General features: G+C 34.8%; 2 pseudogenes; both read left to right on the top strand.

Annotated features, from left to right (window-relative positions):
* The window catches only part of LOC131062672 (ribulose bisphosphate carboxylase large chain-like), a 151,358-nt pseudogene extending 146,699 nt beyond the window's left edge, over nucleotides 1-4,659 (top strand).
* An 86-nt stretch (nucleotides 4,660-4,745) lies between these two features.
* LOC131062671 (acetyl-coenzyme A carboxylase carboxyl transferase subunit beta, chloroplastic-like) lies at nucleotides 4,746-10,792 on the top strand (annotated as a pseudogene).
* Nucleotides 10,793-21,455: the final 10,663 nt, after the last annotated feature.

Raw genomic sequence — 21,455 nt, 5'->3', positions numbered from 1 at the left:
CCTTTGTCCTTTTGATATACCAGAATGGGCTTGGGATTCATATATTCTTCTTTTTTTTCTTTTTCAACCAAGAATCTATCCCAACCATCTTCAGTTTCAGTTGAGACTTTAGTAACTCTACCTGCCATTAATGATATTTGCCAGTGTGTAGTGGAAAAGACTGTCCGATTGGCCTGAGCTATCAAATCATCAATTTCCTTAGGTGAGTTGGCCGGGTATACTGCAAGTAATTTTTTTATTTTTATTTTCTTATCCAACTCAATTATTCCTTGCCTTCTAGCCTCAAGTCGCTTATATAATTCATCAGGAATTTCATTTAGGACTTGCATCAAAAACTTTTTATACTTGTCCATGTGTAGTATAACACTTTCCTCAATTTGTGCTTTCTCATCTTCTGATAGGGTGTCGTAGATTTTCCCTATGTTTTTCAATTTTCCTTCCACTATGATTTCATCCAGTAATATGTCAAAACGGGCCAAGTCAGTGTATGTCTTCTTCTTCCTTTTGGGGGTCAGCTTTTTCTTAGGTGTCGCTTGCTTGACTGGAGACCTTACAGCTTCTTGCTTCTATCTTGTCCTTCTAGGTGAAGGAGTGGATACCGGTGAGGGGTCTCTTTTCCTCACAACTCTTTTGAAAGTTGTTGGCATATCTCCTTTTGAGGAGGTATCTACCGATGATAGATGAGTTTCAGGTTGTTGGGCTACCAACTCATCTTCTGTTATGCCGGTTTTCTTTATTACATCATCTTTTAAGGCTTTTGCTTGCCTGCATCCTTTCCTCACAGATGCCTCAACTTTCTTTACTCTCTTCTTGGATTGAATTTAACTTTCAATGTGCTCAACACTACCAAATACTTCTTCCTTTGGTTCAGGGGGGCCTTCCAAAAGTGCTTTGGCATAAGTTTCCACTATGTGGTCATCTATTTCATACCCCATTTCTATAACCTAGATTGTTCTTGGGATGACTGCTTCCATCTAGATCTCATCCTTTTTTATTACAAAACAAATGTCATCCTTATATTTGTTGACGATTTCCTATGATAGTCTGATCCTCTTATTCATTTTGACCTTCAGTGCTTGAAAATGCTCATGGATATTCTTTTCTTTGTTTTCACCCATGTTGTTGAATAAGTTAGACAATTGTTTTCCTACCGGTATGTCAAATCCAAAATCCTTGCTGCCTATACCAGGAGCTTGTTTGGTTATATGTAGCATTAAGCATACGAGCAAATTTCCAAATCTAAAGGTTCCTTTCTTATCCTTCTTGATTTTTGCTAAGCTATCAATTAACTCATCTTTCAACCATTCACAAATGTTAATTTTTACATTGTTCTTGACCATGTCATAGGCACTTTTTATTCATAAACTGGAAACAAAATTAAGCCTATTTGCATGAGTTGCCTTGTAACCTAGAATCATGCTAATGAATCTTAAATTTGTATCGGTTACATAATTAACCCTCAATGATCTTTTGTCTGATGTTGCACCAGTTAGTTTCATTACTAGGTCATTACAGACCTTCTTGGTTTTGTCGGGTCTGGTACCGGTGGAAGGTAACCCTATTACTGCTTTCATAGCTACCTTTGTAATTTTATGTACTGAGTCAAGCGAAAAGAATGAGCCATGTACCCTGCTAAGAACTATCCTAATCACTTCCTTGGGAAATTCAGGAATGCAGAGGATTTCAGTGAATCCTAGGGTTTCAACAATTTGGTGTTCAGGTTTCACATTTCTGGCATTGTCACATATAACAAATTTGTACATGTCTTTGATTTCTTCATCACCTAATTCCTCTATGTTGCAATGAATGTACATTCTAGGGTTTTCTGCATAAACAACACCATTTGGAATTTGGGAAAAAGCACCTATGTTGTCATCTTTCTTAGCTACCTCGGGAACTAGCTCAAATACGGGCCTAGGTCATTTTATAACCTTGACTACTGTAGGATTTGCTATAAATTCAGGTGCAGAGGAGGATGCCATGATGATAAATACCTTTTTTTTTTTTTTGCCTTTGGATGGATTGATTGCTGAAATGCTTTGCCTCTTTGCTCAGAATGCCTTAGCTCGGAAATCTTCGCACTCTCTGAAAGTTTGAATTCATGGTGAAATGAAATGGAGCCAAAAACTTGATTTATAAAGTCTTTTCTGCCACCTACCACATTAATTGTCTGTCGGTGATGTATTGACTCAACTTTATTTGCCGGTAATGAAGGATTTTCAACTTCTTTTCTCTAACCGAGGGAATAATAGCACATGTGTCATTAAATTGCCAAACCCTCAAGATAATTTTCTTTAATTTGATGAAGAACATCTTGCGGGTGGAGCATTGCTCTATCCTGTCGGTGGAGCATCATATTGTCCTGTCGGTGAAGCATTTGTTGGTTCTACCGGTGGAGGACTAACCCCAATATTTAGATTACCTTTTCTAATCCATTGCTTTGAAAATTCTTGTTTAACCTCTTCAACCTTTTCTTTGCCTTTCAAGCTAGTACTTTTGTTATCTACCGGTGTACCTTTGCTTCTACAAAATTTTGCAATATGACCAATTTTGTTACATGCATAACAAGTTACATTATTTTTCTGAATAGCTTTCCCATAACCTATGCCGGTTTGCGTTCTGCATTTATTTGATAAATGACCAAATCTTCCACAAACATAACATCTTACATTCATTCTGCAATTTTTAGAGTTATAACCAATTTTGTTGCATTTGGTGCATTGACCGATGAGAGGATTGATGTTTTGATAATTTCTAGATCTACATTCATTTGCCCTATGACCATATTTATTACAGTTAAAGCATTTTCCATTGAATTTGTAAGTATTAGAGGGTCTTACCAGTTCGGTTTGATCCTAGGTATTTGCAGAACCAGAGCTTTCTCCAACTTCAAATCCAACTCCAGAAGTGTCACCTTTGGGTTTTTGATTCTTCAATAAGGTACCAAGTTCTTCTGAGCTTTTCTTGATTTTCTCTTTGTGTTGCTTTGCAGTTTCCAATTCCATTTCCAAGATCTCTTTTTGTCTCATTAGTTCATTCGAGTCATTTTGAGTATGCATCAGATCTGTCTTCAACATATCATTTTCATAGCTAAGTCTTGTGTTCTCATTTGCTGCATCACTTAGTCTTCTGGTCAATTCTTCTTCATTCCTCTTTCTGTCCTCAATCTCTTTGTAGAATCTCATAGTCATATCTTGCATTTCAATTTTTGTTGTCATGATCTCTTGTTTCAATTTGCTCATCATATCATTTAATGATTCCTTTTCATCATTTTCTTTTTGCAACTTTTCACAAAGTTCTCTTCTCTTGTTTCTTGTAACAGTAAGATTTTCTTGAAGTGCCTGAATAATGTCCTGAGTTGCTTTTAAATCATCTTCTAATTTGATATTTTTCAACTTCTCTGAATCATAGTCAGTAAGAGCTCCTTCAAGTTGCTTCATCAGATTTTCCATCATTACTAGTGTCAAGATCTTCCTCAAGCTATTAGGCTTCTGAAAGTAGAGGATCAGGCTCTGATACCAATTGTTAGGGTTCCCACAGATACTAAGAGGGGGGTGAACTAGTATCTGACCGGTTATGAGATTTTCTAAAAACTGAATATGTAGAATATAAAGTAACAGTATACCGGTATGCAAGAATTAATGCAAATAACAAAATCAAAAACATCCACATGAAAAGAACACCATAACACAAGATGTTTAGCAAGGAAACCCAGTGTGGAAAAAACCACGGTGGGATTTGTGACCCACAATATTCACTTACTAGCCAATAAGAGAATATTACTTACAATAGGGGCCTGCACATGTAGGAAGGCCAACTGCCTAGAGCTCACTGCTCAACAAGAAGTCACAACGACTTACAAAGAGGATTTACACAAATCCAATATTCTGTACTGCTTTACAATAGCATCTTCAATGCCAGATTTAGTACCGGTTCTTGCTCTGTTCTTTACATATACCCTTGACCTACAGTTCACACATTTGCCTTATTTTTAATTTTTTTTCTTTCTCTCTCTCTCTCTATCCTACAAATGCCTACAATGATCTCTTTTATATACAAGAGTCATTTTACAATTTGCCAAGTCAGCTTTCAATGATAAACAAAATATTACATATCAAAAATCCTGTCGGCTTCTGTTCCGGTATACATGTTTCCTTCTGTGTCGGTGTACATCTTCTGTGCCAGTGCCAGTGTACATTGATTTTGTTGATGCCGGTATAATGTCTTTGCAGGTGCCATAGGATTACAAGGTTGCCTGTGTAATGCTTTGCCGGTATAATGTCTTTGCCAGTGCCATAGGATTGCAAGGTTGCCTGTGTAATGCTTTGCCAGTATAATGTCTTTGCCGATGCCATAGGATTGCAAGGTTTCCTATGTAATGCTTTGCCGGTATAATGTCTTTGTCAGTGCCATACGATTGCAAGGTTGCCATCAATGACAAAACCTTCAATCACACACAATGTCTCATTGGAGTGTCCATATGCCAACAATCAAGTCACTTTAGAAGCTTGTATACAAGCTCATAATAAAGGATGTGATCTTGCGCGTGAAGGTAATGAAGTGATCTGCGAAGCTACTAAATGGAGCCTTGAACTAGCAGCCACTTGTGAAGTATGGAAATAAATCAAATTTGAATTTGATATGATTGATCTCTTGTAATCGAGTGACTTTTGTTTATTTGGTCCCTTAATCAAATCAAACTCAGCCCAATCTTTTCTTTTAAGATTGAGCCTTATACCGAATGGATGGCAATAGATAATTTGGCTAGAGGAAATAAATTTACCTCTTACCTACTAATATAGAAATATATTTTCTGGATTATTTGATGGGGTCGGTGGATCACTAGATCTAGGCCTAGGGAGCACAGACCTTCAATCTCTTCTAGCCACGCACTCAAAGGAGGTTCAAAATTTGTTATCTTTAACAAATTAAACCCCAGTCAAATCTCTTCTAATCTATATAAAAGCTCACTTTTAATCGGCTTTGTCTGAAGCTTTAGTAAAAAAAACTACAATAGCATATTTTGTAAAAATAGATATTTTATTAAGTCGATTGTTCATTATTTTTCATGACTTTTCCTGAATTCATTACAGATATTAGAAAGAACCTGACGGAGACTTCCTTTTCTCTTTTTTGATCAGAAGCAGAATTTGATTCAAGGAATCAAATTTATATGAAATACATTATATATAATAGTACACTATTTGAACAAATAAATTCATTACGACAATAAGATCGAATTAATTCTCGATTAAGTCGAGTTAGTCAGATGGATAAATTTTTATTTAAAAATAAAAATAAAAATAAATGTAATAAAGAGGAAGCAAAATTTGTATTTTATCTGTTAAAATTTGGACACTAACAATATGTAGAAAAAATATAGGAAAATGTGTGAGGAAAATGAAAAAAAAGGATTCTAAATATATCAAAACAACTCGCATAGAAAATGGATACAATTCAGAATGTTTTAAGCATTTGTAGTTTTTGTCCGAGAATTGTGAGACCCTTATATATAAGAAATCTTTAGTATAACAAAAAAGTGTTTGTGGAAAATGTGGAGAAACTCTGCAAATGACTAGTTCAGAGAAAATTGAACTATTAATTGATAATGGCACTTGGCGTTCTATGAACATGAATTTATCTAGTGTAGATGTTTTATAGAAAAAACATATGACGTTTGACATCAAAATAGTTCGAAAGGTATCAATTTTATTGTACAAAGTAATTTAAGGCAAATATTTTTACAAAGATTTTTTTAAAAATAAATATTACAATAAAGCGTTGAGAATATTACTACCATACAACAATACTCTTGTTAATATCCTTAAGGTTGCACTAGGATCAAAATTCATAAAATATTTGAATTTAGATTCAAAAGAAACTATTAAGATACTACAAGATATTATTGATACAGGGTTGTAAACAATTCAATTTGTACTTTTTGAAATACATCAAAAAATAAAAAATGAATTATATAGGTTTGTTCTTTTAAATAAAGCATTTGAAAATGAGCAAATTTATAGCTTGCTTGATCAAAATTTGGAAGATAGGAGGAATGAAGAGTTTGAAATCATTTCTATAGAATTTTAGAGAATGGCACTTAAACTTCAAAAATTCCTCATTTTAGAATTACTATTTAAATTAAATACACAATTAGCCAACATAAAAGAACAATTACTATCACAAGATAAGTTCTTGGAAGTAGTTACAAAACGCTTAGTGAAAAAAGAACTTTATTTTCTAGAAGACAAAAGAAAAACAAGGAAAATAAAAAAATATTTCCTTTTTATCCAGGAACTGACCTAGAGACAGATTACTTTTTATGGTTGCGAACAAATATGGTAGTTTGTTTGATGGAAAGATATCTGATCTTGAAACATTTTAAAATACTGGTTTAGAAATCATTATTGTGGTTTACTGGAAGAAGAATAATTTCCTTGGTTTGGTTCTAATATTCTAATAGAATATGTTAAAAAACAAAATCGCTATGAATTTTATAATATGATAGATCATATAATGTAGGATGATCTACGCTATAGTAAAAATAGTGTCAAGTTATTTCATGAAATAAATCTCTTGTTCCATCACAAGAACAATGAAAAAGATTATGGCAATATTTTTTTGTCGTATACTGAAATACTAAGGGCATTTATTTCTGTTTACTAGAGATAATGAAATAGTTTTCTACATTAACACTATATTACAAAAATAAATTTCCTAAGCAAAAAGGAAGAGATACTAAAAATACTAAAGATATTGAAGATATTGATGAGGAGGATATTGAAGAAGAATATCCTTTAACTTATGACTCTTTATCTAAAGAAGAAAAAGAATATGTCAACGTTAACATAGAACTAATTAAGCATACATTTAATCTAGGAAAGGAATAATTTATAGAAATAGAAGAACAATCTTATCAAGATTATAACACTTCATATTAAAAAGAAACAGGTTTACCCAATGCTATTCAAACAGGCATAGGTGAAATAAATGGTATTCCTGTTGCACTCAGAGTTATGGATTTTCAGTTCATGGGAGGCAGTATGGGCTCAGTAGTGGGTGAAAAAATAACTCGTTTAATACAGTTTGCTATTGAGAATTTTCTTCCATTAATTCTTGTATGTGCTTCTGGTGGGCTCAATAGTAGAGCACACATGCAAGAAGGAAGTTTTAGCTTAATGCAAATGAATAAATAGTTGTTGTGTTGCATAAATATCAAAAGGAGAAAATTTTACTATATATTTCAGTTCTTACATCTCCGACAACTGGTGGAGTCACTGCTAGTTTTGTTATGTTGGCTAATGTCATGATTGTTGAGCCTAATGCATACATTGCATTTGTAGGTAAAAGAGCTATTGAACAGGCATTAAACCAGATAGTAGATGATGAAGATCAAATATCTGATTCTTTATTTGATTTTGGAATGTTTGATAGCATGGTTCCACGAGCTCTTTTAAAAAATGTTCTAAGCGAGACAATTGAAATATACATGTATAGTGATTGACAGATCAGAATAATTCATTCTATTTTAAGATTCCCAAAAACAAGTCTTGATCCCTTAAGAATTGTTTTTTTGGGGATCAAAATAACACAAAACGTTTTTCAATTATGTAGAGGTTTTTACCTTTTTATAGTATAAATTAATATTAGAAATTATTTATTTATTTCTAATACATTATATTTTAATATGATTCTAAACGTAAATATATACTAGGAAAAACAATATATAATAGAAAAAAAAATTTCTCGATTATAACAGATTATATCTTTTATTGTAAACGTACTACAAAAAATGTAAATGTATTTATATACATCTGTAATTCATTTACAAAATAAGAATTCTATCATTTTCAAATTCACATTGGAAAACTAAAAGGAAAAAAATAGTAAGAATTATTTCTAGCAAAAAAACATTTTCTTCTTTTTTTTTCATATTGTATCAAATATAAATAGTGTGGTAAAGGTAATTTACTTATTATTTTGTAAAGTGAGATCAAAAAAATAGCATAGAAAATATTTTAGTGAGATTTCCTCCAAGCTTTGTGAAGGCCCGATATCCGCATTTTTTTGTAACAAAAATCATTTAAATCGATTTTTATTAGAAAAATGACAAAAAAATAAATTCTCTATATTTTTGTTTTTGGCTTCTTTAAATGCAAAAGAGTAAAAAAGAGAGTATTTGAGCATGTACGTAGAAAATGAAAAAGTTCCCTATCAAGGGCTCGAAGAGGAGGAAGCAAAATGGGTCGAATAATATCACCGATTATTTTTTGGGAGATATATTTTCCTAGCTAGACCACTTGTAAAACAATCGGCTCATCAAATCATGAAAAGTATCATTTATTTAAATCAAGAAGATGAAACAAACGATTTTATGTTTTTTCTTCATTGTCGAGGTGGAGTAATGGTACAAGGAGTCATAGTTTACAATACTATGCAATACGTAATAGGGGATGTATTTACAATAGGTGTCGGGTTAAATGCTTCAATGGGAGCTTTCCTTCTACATGGGGGGATGTTTACTAAATGGGTAATGACGCAAAATGCTTCAATTATGATCCACCAACCCCATATGTCTCCTTATGATCATCATGCCACTTCAATAGAATGAAGCTTCAAATTAGAGTATCTGGGCCTTTTGCATTCGTATGTTGCGGGAACTTATTTAAAAAGAACAAAACAAGATTTTGAACTAATTTGTTATCTATTAGAATGAGATATTTATATGACACCAGAGAAAGAAGTAGAGTTTGGTCTTATCGACAAAATTGGCATAGAAGGACTGGGTTTTTCAGATACATTAGATACATTTTTTGTTCATGATAATGATGATGCCCATGATAGTAGTTTTGCTCATTTTATTCATGATTTTTCTCATGATCGTGAGGACCGCAACATTGACCGTCGACGTGCGTGATCAAGTGCTTACTCCATGCAAGTTGATGATTTTGATAGTCGGCCTGGATAATGGTTTTCACCATGGATTCCCATAACTTTGGATCCTAGCAGGCCAAATAATATACCCATTCTGGACCATCGCAAGGCAAGGAATATAGTTTTGTGAGGGGAAAATGATAATGCAAAAATATTACAAACTATAGTTTTGTAGGGGAAACTATAGGTCTGTGAAAACTTGGATTTGTTTTTTGCTGAGTTCTCGATTCTCCCTGAGTAATATTCTATTACTCACAATAATACTAATTCTTCTTCCTTCCTAAAGAAGACCTACAGTAATGTTGACTGCTCTCCATCGTTCCATAAGAATGATTTCTATCCTCCTAAGTCAAATTAAATAAATCAAAAGGTTCTTTTTTTTTGAAACAAAGGTATGCCCATCGAGAAAATAGGGCCTCTTTCACAAAACAAACCTTTGAATAAATTTTTTTATAACCCTAATAAAATATAATAGATTTCTAAATCTACTATATAACTTGGCAATTTAAAAATATAATAGATTTCTAAATCTATAGAACTATTATATATAGTTATTTCTCTTTCACATCATTAAATGAATTTAGATTGCACTGCAGAAATGTAGGATTAATTGATAAAAAAAACACATTTAAATCAATTTTAAATGAAAAAAGAAAAATAAGACCTTACCGTTCTTTGAATACAAAGAACAGTAAGGTCTTATTTTTCTTGTTTAGTTTTCTATACTGGATGATTTAGAATTCATTCTATATTCTTTTTCTTTTAGGGAAATCTCAAATTCTTTTTGATACTTTGTTATAAGGAAGACCCTAATCCCGTATAAGAACCATTAAAAAAATACCTATTATTCCAATAACGAGAATACCAGTAAAAAGGCCTATCAACCAAAGAGGGATCCTTTCGGTGGTATCGGTCATTTCTATAAACTCTTTTAATATTTACTTTAATTTTTCATGTTAGATTATATCTCAATAAATGAAATTGGGCAAGAAAAAATATTCTCACTGCTCCTAATTGAAAAGTAATTAGAGAATAGAACAACATGTACAAAAATAAGTAACAACCCCCAATAGAGGCTGGTACGATTCAACTCAACATTTTTTTCATTCGAGTTTGATTGTGTCATAAATATCTTTGTGATTTAGTTTATAAAAAGTTTATCACTGTATAAACTGCATTGCTAATATTGATCCCAAGAAAAAAACCATAGGTACAGCTAGCCCGTGAACGGTCTACCATCTAACTATAAAAATTGGATAGGTTCTATCTACAGTCATTAATACCTCCTAAAAACTAGATCTAGTAAATTCATCAAGTTGCTCTAATGAATCAAAATGGCCAGTGACTAATGGAACTTCTTGTCAACTTTCTGTGAAATACTCATTTGGCCGAGGGCTCCCGAATACATCATAAGTCAGACCCGTATTGACAAATACCAACATGCAATGAAAAGAGAAGGTATAGTAATGTTGTGGATAACCTAGTATCGAATACTAGTAATAATGTCAGCAAAAGTGTGTTCTCCCATATTCTGAGACATACTAAGCTCCCTATATTATTATAAAATCAAGGGTAAATTGATCCCATGAAAGAAAGAGATCAGGAAATGGAAAACTATTGATATCTTCTACAATCTTTGCTTGATTGTCAATATGATACTAAGGGTATATTTGAAGTATACAAAGTATACCTAGCCTTCTTCTAACATAGCAATATAATTTTTTCTTAACATTAGAAGGGAGTGGGATAAAACCATCTTGTTAGTTGCGAGTTACTCCAGCTCTATTTGATCAACTTAATTCATTCATTTTTTCAACTAAACAGAAATGAGAGAATCTTGCATATTTTAATTTCATAATAGCTTCTGGAAGGAACCCTGTCTCTATATTGAAACAATTGGATATACGGATCATGGGAAATTAATTTCATTTGACCATTAATAATTCTAATGGCTCTCACTTCCACAAGTTACTTTATCACTAGAAAACACACATATCGTTTTAAGAAGAAGATTAAGGAGTATCATTCATTATAAATACAACTCATTGAAAATATTATACTGTTTCTTTTTCTATTTTGTTTTTTATGTTATTTAAATTGTGTATTTATAATACTATATGAACTTAATGACTTCTATATATAGAACTTCAAAGTGTCAAGTACCGAAGTGTTATTCCTCTTATGAATAAAATGAAATCGATGAATAGTGGAAATTATCTTGATCGAATTGTAATTATGTTATTCTATTCCCATTTTCCTTTAGAAGTTCTTTTACAAGAAAGGATTTTAGTTTTTACTAAAAACACTGCCTTTAAAATTAAAGGGGCATATGGAAAAAGTGAATACATTTATAGCATACTGTGTTTTTACTATGCTTGGTGGTAGAAAAAGTTTTTTTCATTCTAAAGACTAGTAGAGATAATGTAAGGTGATTTAATCAGAATCATTGTCAAATTCATTCATCTAATACTTGGTATTAGACTATGACGTAGGATAAATTGTAAAATTACTAGACAATTGGTATTTATTTTATTTATGAGTGGGAGATTTCATCTTCACTTTGTTGATAACAGAATACCTTTTTATTGTCTATTCTCTCTATGTTCGTTCATAACATTAACAATTGTTAGATATTCCATTCTAACTTTGTATGTATTTATTTAAACTCTTTTTTCTGCTCCAAGATAAAATTGAGGTAATTGCTTGACAAAATAGGTATCAATCATTTCTTTTTTCATTGATCTCTTCCATGCTTAATATAATTAGTTATTTTTGTTTTTTATTAGCTTTGCTTATTTTCACCTCAGTCCTATCCATCGGGTTAAGCAGTATATGACTTTTTTGAAATAAAGAAAAACACTTAATAGGAATTAATATTTCGAGTCAATTTGAGGCTAGATTATTTGTAACTGCATATTTGTAGTACCCCTACCGTAATCTATTTCTAACCTTGGCTTAATCTTGATTAGTTAATCGTAATATGATGTTACAATCAGATGTTTGATTTAATGCATAGCTATTGATGTGGTTCTCACACTAGTTGTATGCAGATTTTCGGTGTTCCTATTTCGTGATATTAGTATCGGACTAATGCTCTCATTAAGTTATTATATATGTATGCATGCATGTTCCTTGGTTGCAGGATATTTCAGGTACAACGCCGCTTGAATGCGAGGTTCGTCTTCACCTGGAATTACAGGTTTGAGTGTACCCTTGTTAATCCCTAGAGTCAGATTAGGTGGTCGTAAGACCCTAGTTGACCTTAGTCGTGCTCTAGTGAGCATCGCCAGTCATCGTCGGTAATCCCTTCTTGTTGGGTTTGCGAGTCGTCTGTTTGGTTGACCTTCTCGGTTTGTGTGCTTGATGTGCTTGGTTAATTGATTATCTAGTCTTTAGAAATTATCTTGATTAAATATGCGTTTGTGCATTGATGATTAATGGATAAAATTAATCAGGTTCTCGTCATGTGATTTTCGTTGTTATTGGATTGCTCGTTTTTAATTGGGAGTAAATTCGATTGAATGATTGATTTGGAATATTTAATGCATTTATATATGCTGTTGAAAAGAAAGTTTGGTATTTAATCGCAATAGGCGTAATTGTGTTCTGTTGGCTTATTTGAATTGAAAGATTAAATTTGTTTAAATGAGGAAATCGATTTTTAATTGAAAAAAAAGCAAGTTATATTGTTGATATTGTTGAAAAGAATTAAATTTTGGGGATTATTTGAAAATAAAGTTTTAATTCCAAAATAGAGTTTTTGGGTCAACTCTCCCATATAACCCAAAAATTGGGGAGAATGGAAGGGGGGGACAAATTTGGAGAAGATTTTGGTTGGGAATGAAAAAAAATCGGAGGATTTGGGAGCTGAAGATTGGGGCTCTCCTTCAGCTAATCCAGGATTGCGCATGAAGGTAGGATTTTGAACTGAGTTCTTGTTGCCAAAAGAATTTTCTGTTCTAAGTTGAAAGAAATGAATTTGTGATGGAAAAAAAATCAATTTCTTTGGCTGGAGATTTTAAATGGTAATGTGTATTTTTTTTTCCTCATGGCTGTCTGGGGGTTTGAATCCCTTTGTTATTGGGAAGGAGGAAAATCACCCAAGAACTTGAACCGAACCAGTCCCCTTTTAAACCGAATTTTTCTTATTGAATCGAAATTGCTTATCAGATTGGGTGATGGGCGTTTGTTTTAGTTTTCGGACTGGGTGTTTTAAAGGAAATATATTTATATTAAAAAACCCAGGGCTATGCATTTTGTTTTACTCCACCTGGGCGTTTTAATCAAATGTGTTTTTTATTAAATTTTCATTCTGGGAATGTAACCGGACTGTGTGTGTTTTTAATTAGCAAAATAATATTAAATGCCGAACTGTGTGTGTGTTCAAAGAAAGTTTCATTTGCTTATTACCAAATCTGGGCATTTTGTTTATTGTTCGGACTGTGTTTGGGGATGGGAGGTGGGGAGCGGAGCTCCACCCGCTCCCTCCCCTCTCCAACGATCGCCCCTTACTCCTCGTCCCCCGCGCGCGTTCTGTCATTTTTTTTCCCCTCTCGCTGTTGTGTAAGCCCATACCGCGGCACACTGCGGTGGCCGCAGGGCCGCGGTGGCCACAGGCCGCCGCGGTGGCCGCAGGGCACCGCAGTGGCGCCGCTCGCAGGGGCTTCCCTGTGGATTGGCGTTGGACGGCGGCTGGGGTTAGGGCACGGCCCGCCTAGCTCGCCTCCTTCCTCTTTTCTTTAAAAATGCGTTTTTTTTTAATAAGGAAAGAACATAGTTTCTTTTTTTAACGCGTCTTGGTTAAATGTAGATTATAAAATCGTTTTTATTTTTTGAATGCATGTTTTTTTAGTATTTAAAAAAAAATGCATATGATAATATATCTTTTTAATAAGAGTATTTTTAATGCTAAGTTTTATCTAGTTTCTTAATTAGGATTATGGTGGCAAAAAAAATGGTAAATGTTAAATGGGTATTGTTTAATTCTATAATGGGGTTTATAGATTAAGCATTATTCAACTCCATTTCGTGTCTTATGCCCCTTCCCTAGTTAAGTCTTAAAACTGTTAACTTCGTATCTACCTATCATTGATAATTTTCTGATTGATCTTGTTCTAGTAAAATTATACCCTTCCTTCTAGCTGATTAGGGAAGATGGCTAATTGATGTAGTATTGTTTAAAATAATAGAGAATAATATGTTATTGGAAACCGTTGGAATACGATGTAAATTCTACTTAATGATGTTTTGTTGAAGATTAAATGTCTTATTCAGTTGATTAATGGTTGTCTGAATTTTATTAATACGAATTGGTTAAAAACTCATTATGGCTTATATGTCTGTTTATGCTTTGAATTTTAACGAGTTAGAAAACCAAGAACGACTTATCCCTTGATAAGGTAGATAACTGTAAGTTGTTTTAGATCTTGTAGAAAACTTGATCGTTTTTAATGTTTAAATCAATTTGAGGAAATATTGCTTTTCTGATTATTGCCTTGCGAGTTTAATTTCTGTATTCGCCTTTAATTATGAAATGGCATGTTTTGCTTTGTTTAGTAGGACCCTGTCGTATGGATGATTTGGTGTTCCTGTTTCAGTCTTCGGTTTCAAGTTGACTGTTGTTTTGTGATGTTGTCATATTTGATCATATCCTCCTTGTGTGTGAGTCGAATGATGATTTGTGGTTGACCGTTGTTGGTCGGGTCTCTAATTAGAGTACCGTCAGTAATTGTTCATCTTGAGTCGTGTTTAACCAGATGATTGTTTCTCTCTTGAACTCCGTTCGTCTGACCATGTGTATTCCTTGGTTTGAGTTCGTCTGAGTTAGTCTAGTGTCATATGGGAAAGTGGCTTTCGATTGGGGGCCGCGCCCAAAGTGGCTGCTGGATAACCCGTCGAAAGTGAGTCTAATAAGTGACAACCTAAGTAGATTAGAAAATAATTTATAAATAAGATAATGTGCCTCACACATGGGACGAGTGCTAGCATAGACTCGACATGCTGTGAGAAGGCCTAAAATGGCAAACTACCTTCCTTGTCTTCACGAGAGGATGTGTGGGTCCACATGAGGCTTGGATGGGCCAGAAGTTCAGATTAGGTTGCCAGGGTTACCAGTGTATGGGCCGGGACCTATGAAGACTTGCCATGGTATCCATACCAGGTTGTGTGATGACACTTGTCCCTACGTTCGCTAGTGTGTTGTTGTTTGTCCTGTTAGGAGTCCCTTTGTGAGTCATCCTTTGTCGCTGCCCTTGTGAGTGTCAGTTTCATGCTAGACCTTGGGTAGTGATGGTTCAGTTTTATGGATGCTCTCTTGGACCTCTTATGTTATTAGCTTGGATTATGTTCGGCTGGATCCTGTTCTTTTTAAGGATCGTTTATGTATTATTGACCTTGTGGTCGTTGTATATTGCTTATGTATCGCCTTGATGGCTGGATTGTATAGTGTAACCTCTTGTACTCTTAACTCTATTATTTATCAGAGGGGGTCTTGCAGTTGAGCAGACCCGGAGATGTAGCCCTTTAGGGGTGAACTCCGAGATCACTATGGTGTTATGTGGTGTATTCTCTTATGTTTCCTTTATTCAGCTTTATCATGTATGATTAGCTTATGTTAGAATGGTTAAGTGGATAATTGAAATTAACTTTAAATGCTTATATTCAGTTCTATCTTGAATGCCATGTTTATCGAATGCATAATTGGTTGAGATGCGATTTATCGCAATGCATGTGTGAAATCGTCATTTTAACGCAAGAAGTTGGTATATGAATGAATGTAACTTAGAGTAATGAATTATACTCAGTTGTCGTTAAGGAATTTAAATATGCTTGGAAAGATCTCTTATGTTATGATGAAATCCTAGTGAATTAGAATGTTGATGTATGGTTTGTAATTTTAAATGAAAAGCTTGATTGAAGATTATGAATGGAACTTAATGATGCATCTTTGCTTGTGATTTATGTTTCCATCCTTTAAAAGAAATTATCCTGATTTTGAATTATCCCGTTATTAAGATGTTCAGCTTTTGGATTAATTGTGTGAGTAAAGTGTATTGTGAAAATTTAAGTAATCTCGTTGGGAAACTCTTTAGGAGTTAGTTGAAGTCTTCCGCTATGTAATCTGAATCTTTGATATCTTGTTGCATCTTATGTGTTGTAACTTTCTAAAAAAAAAAATTTGCACTCTATTCTTGTAATTTTGGCTTATCCCTTCGGGGTTTCCTGGCGGGGCATTACATTTGGTATCAGAGCCCATGTTGCAAACATTGGGATCTCTAGTGTCGCGTGTGCCCTCTATTTGTGTGAGGTGTATCGACCTTATGTGTATGCTTGTCCTCCTTTTGCATGTGAGTGATTGAGCAGACCTTGTCTGGTGTGTAACGTATGTGTTCACGTCATGTTTTCGCCTTCTTGATGTTGGTGTTTGAGTGCTTATATGTGCTTTGTATGCTTATTTTGTAGAAAATTAAATGATCATCACCATTCCTCTCTCTCTTTCTGGAAATTAAAATGATTAGGATATGTGTGATTATCTTTGATTTGAGTTTCTTGTTTGAAAGAGAAAAGGGTGTGACTTCTTGAACCCTTGTATGAGCTTTATGTCACTCATGTTTTTAGATTATTAAAAGGGCTATGGGTTTAAAAATTTATTTCATTTATTGGGAGAAAACTGTATGAGTACGTTTAAAGAATTCTCCACGTGTATGTTGTAGGAGTAGCATGATTAAATTCTACCTTAGTAAGGTGCATTGCTATGCGAATAGTGAAATTATGTGAAACTGCTTGGTAGGTATAAGAAGTGTTAAAAGGAGCATGTATTGTAGCATCGAGGAAGTATTAATGTGTTTTCCGAAAGATTGTTTTCTGTGTTTCATTAAACCAGTTGATTGAAGATTTATTTTAGCAAATGCTCCATTGAACTCGCTTTTGGGTATATGTTATTACCTTAATGTGTTTAGGAAGTGCAAATGGAAAGCTTGTTTGATGTGCATGCATTAATATGTTTTAATTGGGGTAATAGCTCTTTGCTTATCTTTGATCGTATTGTGATCTTTTCTAATAGGTTGCAACTTATGACATGTGTCTATATTGTATTATTATAAGTGAGTGTTCTTATGAGGTCTTGCATTATCGAAAAGATTGCCTCTCTTGATCTCTGTTTTGTTTAGAAATCTAGAACCTCCTGTTGCAACCATAATTATTGGAAGTGTTTTGGTTAGGCTAATTTTATCTTTCTAATCGGTAGCGAAATGAAAACCATATAATTGAAATGATAGGCTTATAGTGGGAAATTTAATATTGCAGTGTGATCTTGTTTGATCTTGCGTGTCTTGTAGGAAATGGTTTGGTTATCAAACTCTCTTTCCCTTCTCTTTGCCTAATCATAAGATTTTTAGAAATGATATTAAAGAGTGCATTGATTTAAATAGAATGTTTTTAAAACACGTGAATTTGTGTGTTGCTTTTGGCTTCATAGTGATAAATGAAAGTCTTAAGCTTTAGAAATGAATTTGCTTAGCTAGTAATTTAATTATGAATGCTTAGTGAGATTCGAGAAAGATATAGGAATGATGTTATTTCCTTATATAATTGTGAATTGTTAATAATTTCTGTACTTGAATCTAGAGTAAACTTGATTCAGTTATTTATATAGAAAGCATAATTGGAATCTTCCTTGTATAGATGTTAGCGTACTGAAAAGTACTCCTCATAAATGTGACTAAACCAGTGCTGGTGTAATTGTGTGTATTGTAAGAAACCAGTGCTTATCTTATGTGCCCATGGATTGGTGAAGTAATCAACCATGGAGGATATGTTGCTTATGAGTATGGGAAACCATACTGTTTATGTGATGTTGCTTATTTGTTTCCCTACTGAGTACCAAACCTCGGGTTGTGGGTAACTCAGTATGTTAAGGGGTAGTATTCGAAGCGACCGTTCCTTGAATAGTATGGATTGGCGTACGAGTAATGTCGGCGCGAAGCGACTTAGCTTCTCTACTTCGAGGAATGATATAGTTGTACTACTAAACTGTATCAAGGTGTACTCAATACTTTCCCTTTGATGAACCTATTTACAGGTTTCTGTGTGCCAGCCTATTCTCTTCCTTATTTGAGCATTTCGATGGTGATTCTTGTGTTCAGTGATGGTGCGATTTGGAGGATCCTTTGCCTTGTCTTCATGAAAGGTAGGTTTATTCACTTGTGCTGCCAGTTAGTTTGTGTTGGTGGGCATGTGGGTGGACCATAGTCATGTATACCTCTGACTTATGGCGAGTATCCTTCTAGATACGTCGCTATGCGGGATGTGGCTTCCGCGTGCTTTTTCCGCGAGGTGCACTACCATGCGGGATACGTCCATTGTGTGTTTTCTCCACTTGGGGTATTGCCATGCCACGTGACGACGTGATGCGGGGTGATGTCGAGGTGCATACCGCCATGCCATGTGGATAGTGTGACTATGTCGCACCACATGATGAGCTACTGCAATAGCTAGTCAGTTGTTCCTTCCTTCCTCATTGGTGGCTAGATGCTAGTCACACAGTGATGTTATGTGCAGTTGTGATATTCTTTATATTTCTTTGGGGATCAGCAATTTATTTTACCTTGACTTTGAAGGTTTGGCCACGATCTTGTGATCTTTTGCACTTTGATTTGGTGTTGAAATTCCGGATTATTTTCTTACCTTACTGTTGGGATTGAGGATTTATTATCTTTATTCTTCTGTACTTTGGTGGCTAAACTGGTTTATCATTATTGTTTTCGGATGCTGGTCTTGTGTTGCAATGTGAATTCCTCTCCAAGAACGTAGGAGACGGGCTTGGATGAGTGTATACGAGGAAGTAGACGCAAGGAACCTTGAGGATGGGGGTATGTGAGGCTGTGTTGCAGCTAGTATCCACTACCTACCTATGAGTGGTGACTATCTCTTGGAGGCTAAATACCTTACACAACAAGGGATATTCACAAAGGTCTTGTATGGAAGGTAGCACCGCTAAGGTGTGCCTAGCACCATCGAGCCCTTGAGTGAGATATTGGATATTTATGATCATATTGTGGTTCTGAGATCAGGCATAGAGATGCTGATCGTGCATGTTACCTTTGACCGAGCATTAGACATGCTCACATGTGGCCTTTTATGTTATGCATTTCAGTTATGTGGATGGTTATTATTGTATCATGGAGTAAATTGTGTTAACTTGTCGCTATGTTATGGGACATAGTCTTTGGAAAGGTTTTCTTATGCCTGGCAAGTGTAACAATTGAGTTATTTTGTTGCTCTTATTTCATGAAAGCTAATTTGGCTGTAGAAATTGATATTTTGAGCTAGTTCTATGTTATTAAATTTTATGATAAAGATGGATTGGTAAAGGAAATTGATCTTATGGCATGTGTTTCTTGTCATTTTTGGTCGATGATTATGGTAATTGTTGTTTACCTCTTTGTAATGCTTTAAATTGGTGTAATGAAAGGAAGGAAATTCTTGTTTGTCTGCTATGATTGTGAATAATTCCTAGAATATTTTATGGAATGGATGGTTTTAGTTGTATCTCGCCAATGGATTATGGCGTTTGTAAAAGATTTAGCAATAATATTTCATTTATTTATGGAAAGATTTCTATGTGCAATTTGATCTTTGTTGAATGAGTTTCAGGGCTAATGCGTACGACATGTTCTCCATCTAGCCTTACGACTTCCAGGAGTAAGCCGGAACCTAGGGGGGGAGAATGTAGTACCCCTACCGTAATCTATTTCTAACCTTGGCTTAATCTTGATTAGTTAATCATAATATGATGTTACAATCAGATGTTTCATTTAATGCATAGCTATTGATGTGGTTCTCACACTAGTTGTATGCAGATTTTCGGTGTTCCTATTTCGTGATATTAGTATCGGACTAATGCTCTCATTAAGTTATTATATATGTATGCATGTATGTTCCTTGGTTGCAGGATATTTCAGGTACAACGCCGCTTGAATGCGAGGTTCGTCTTCACCTGGAATTACAGGTTTGAGTGTACCCTTCTTAATCCCTAGAGTCGGATTAGGTGGTCGTAAGACCCTAGTTGACCTTAGTCGTGCTCTAGTGAGCATCGCCAGTCGTCATCGGTAATCCCTTCTTGTTGGGTTTGCGAGTCGTCTGTTTGGTTGACCTTCTCAGTTTGCGTGCTTGATGTGCTTGGTTAATTGATTATCTAGTCTTTAGAAATTATCTCGATTAAATATGCGTTTGTGCATTGATGATTAATGGATTAAATTAATCAGGTTCTCGTCATGTGATTTTCGTTGTTATTGGATTGCTCATTTTTAATTGGGAGTAAATTCGATTGAATGATTGATTTGGAATATTTAATGCATTTATATATGCTGTTGAAAAGAAAGTTTGGTATTTAATCGCAATAGGCGTAATTGTGTTCTGCTGGCTTATTTGAATTGAAAGATTAAATTTGTTTAAATGAGGAAATCGATTTTTAATTGAAAAAAAAGCAAGTTATATTGTTGATATTGTTGAAAAGAATTAAATTTTGGGGATTATTTGAAAATAAAGTTTTAATTCCAAAATAGAGTTTTTGGGTCAACTCTCCCATATAACCCAAAAATTGGGGAGAATGGAAGGGGGGGACAAATTTGGAGAAGATTTTGGTTGGGAATGAAAAAAAATCGGAGGATTTGGGAGCTGAAGATTGGGGCTCTCCTTCAGCTAATCCAGGATTGCGCATGAAGGTAGGATTTTGAACTGAGTTCTTGTTGCCAAAAGAATTTTCTGTTCTAAGTTGAAAGAAATGAATTTGTGATGGAAAAAAAATCAATTTGTTCGGCTGGAGATTTTAAATGGTAATGTGTATTTTTTTTTCCTCATGGCTGTCTGGGGGTTTGAATCCCCTTGTTATTGGGAAGGAGGAAAATCACCCAAGAACTTGAACCGAACCAGTCCCCTTTTAAACCGAATTTTTCTTATTGAATCGAAATTGCTTATCAGATTGGGTGATGGGCGTTTGTTTTAGTTTTCGGACTGGGTGTTTTAAAGGAAATATATTTATATTAAAAAACCCGGGGCTGTGCGTTTTGTTTTACTCCACCTGGGCGTTTTAATCAAATGTGTTTTTTATTAAATTTTCATTCTGGGAATGTAACCGGACTGTGTGTGTTTTTAATTAGCAAAATAATATTAAATGCCGAACTGTGTGTGTGTTCAAAGAAAGTTTCATTTGCTTATTACCAAATCTGGGCGTTTTGTTTATTGTTCGGACTGTGTTTGGGGATGGGAGGCGGGGAGCGGAGCTCCACCCGCTCCCTCCCCTCTCCCCCGCTCGCCCCTTACTCCTCGTCCCCTGCACGCGTTCTGTCATTTTTTTTCCCCTCTCGCTGTTGTGTAAGCCCATACCGCGGCACACTGTGGTGGCCGTAGGGCCGCGGTGGCCACAGGGCGCCGCGGACCTGTGGGCACCGCAGTGGCGCCGCCCGCAGGGGCTTCCCTGTGGATTGGCGTTGGACGGAGGCTGGGGTTAGGGCATGGCCCGC

This window comes from Cryptomeria japonica, chromosome 3 (genome assembly GCF_030272615.1).
Source record: "Cryptomeria japonica chromosome 3, Sugi_1.0, whole genome shotgun sequence".
NCBI classification, from domain to species: Eukaryota; Viridiplantae; Streptophyta; class Pinopsida; order Cupressales; family Cupressaceae; genus Cryptomeria; species Cryptomeria japonica.
This window is presented reverse-complemented; position numbering and strand designations above follow the sequence as displayed.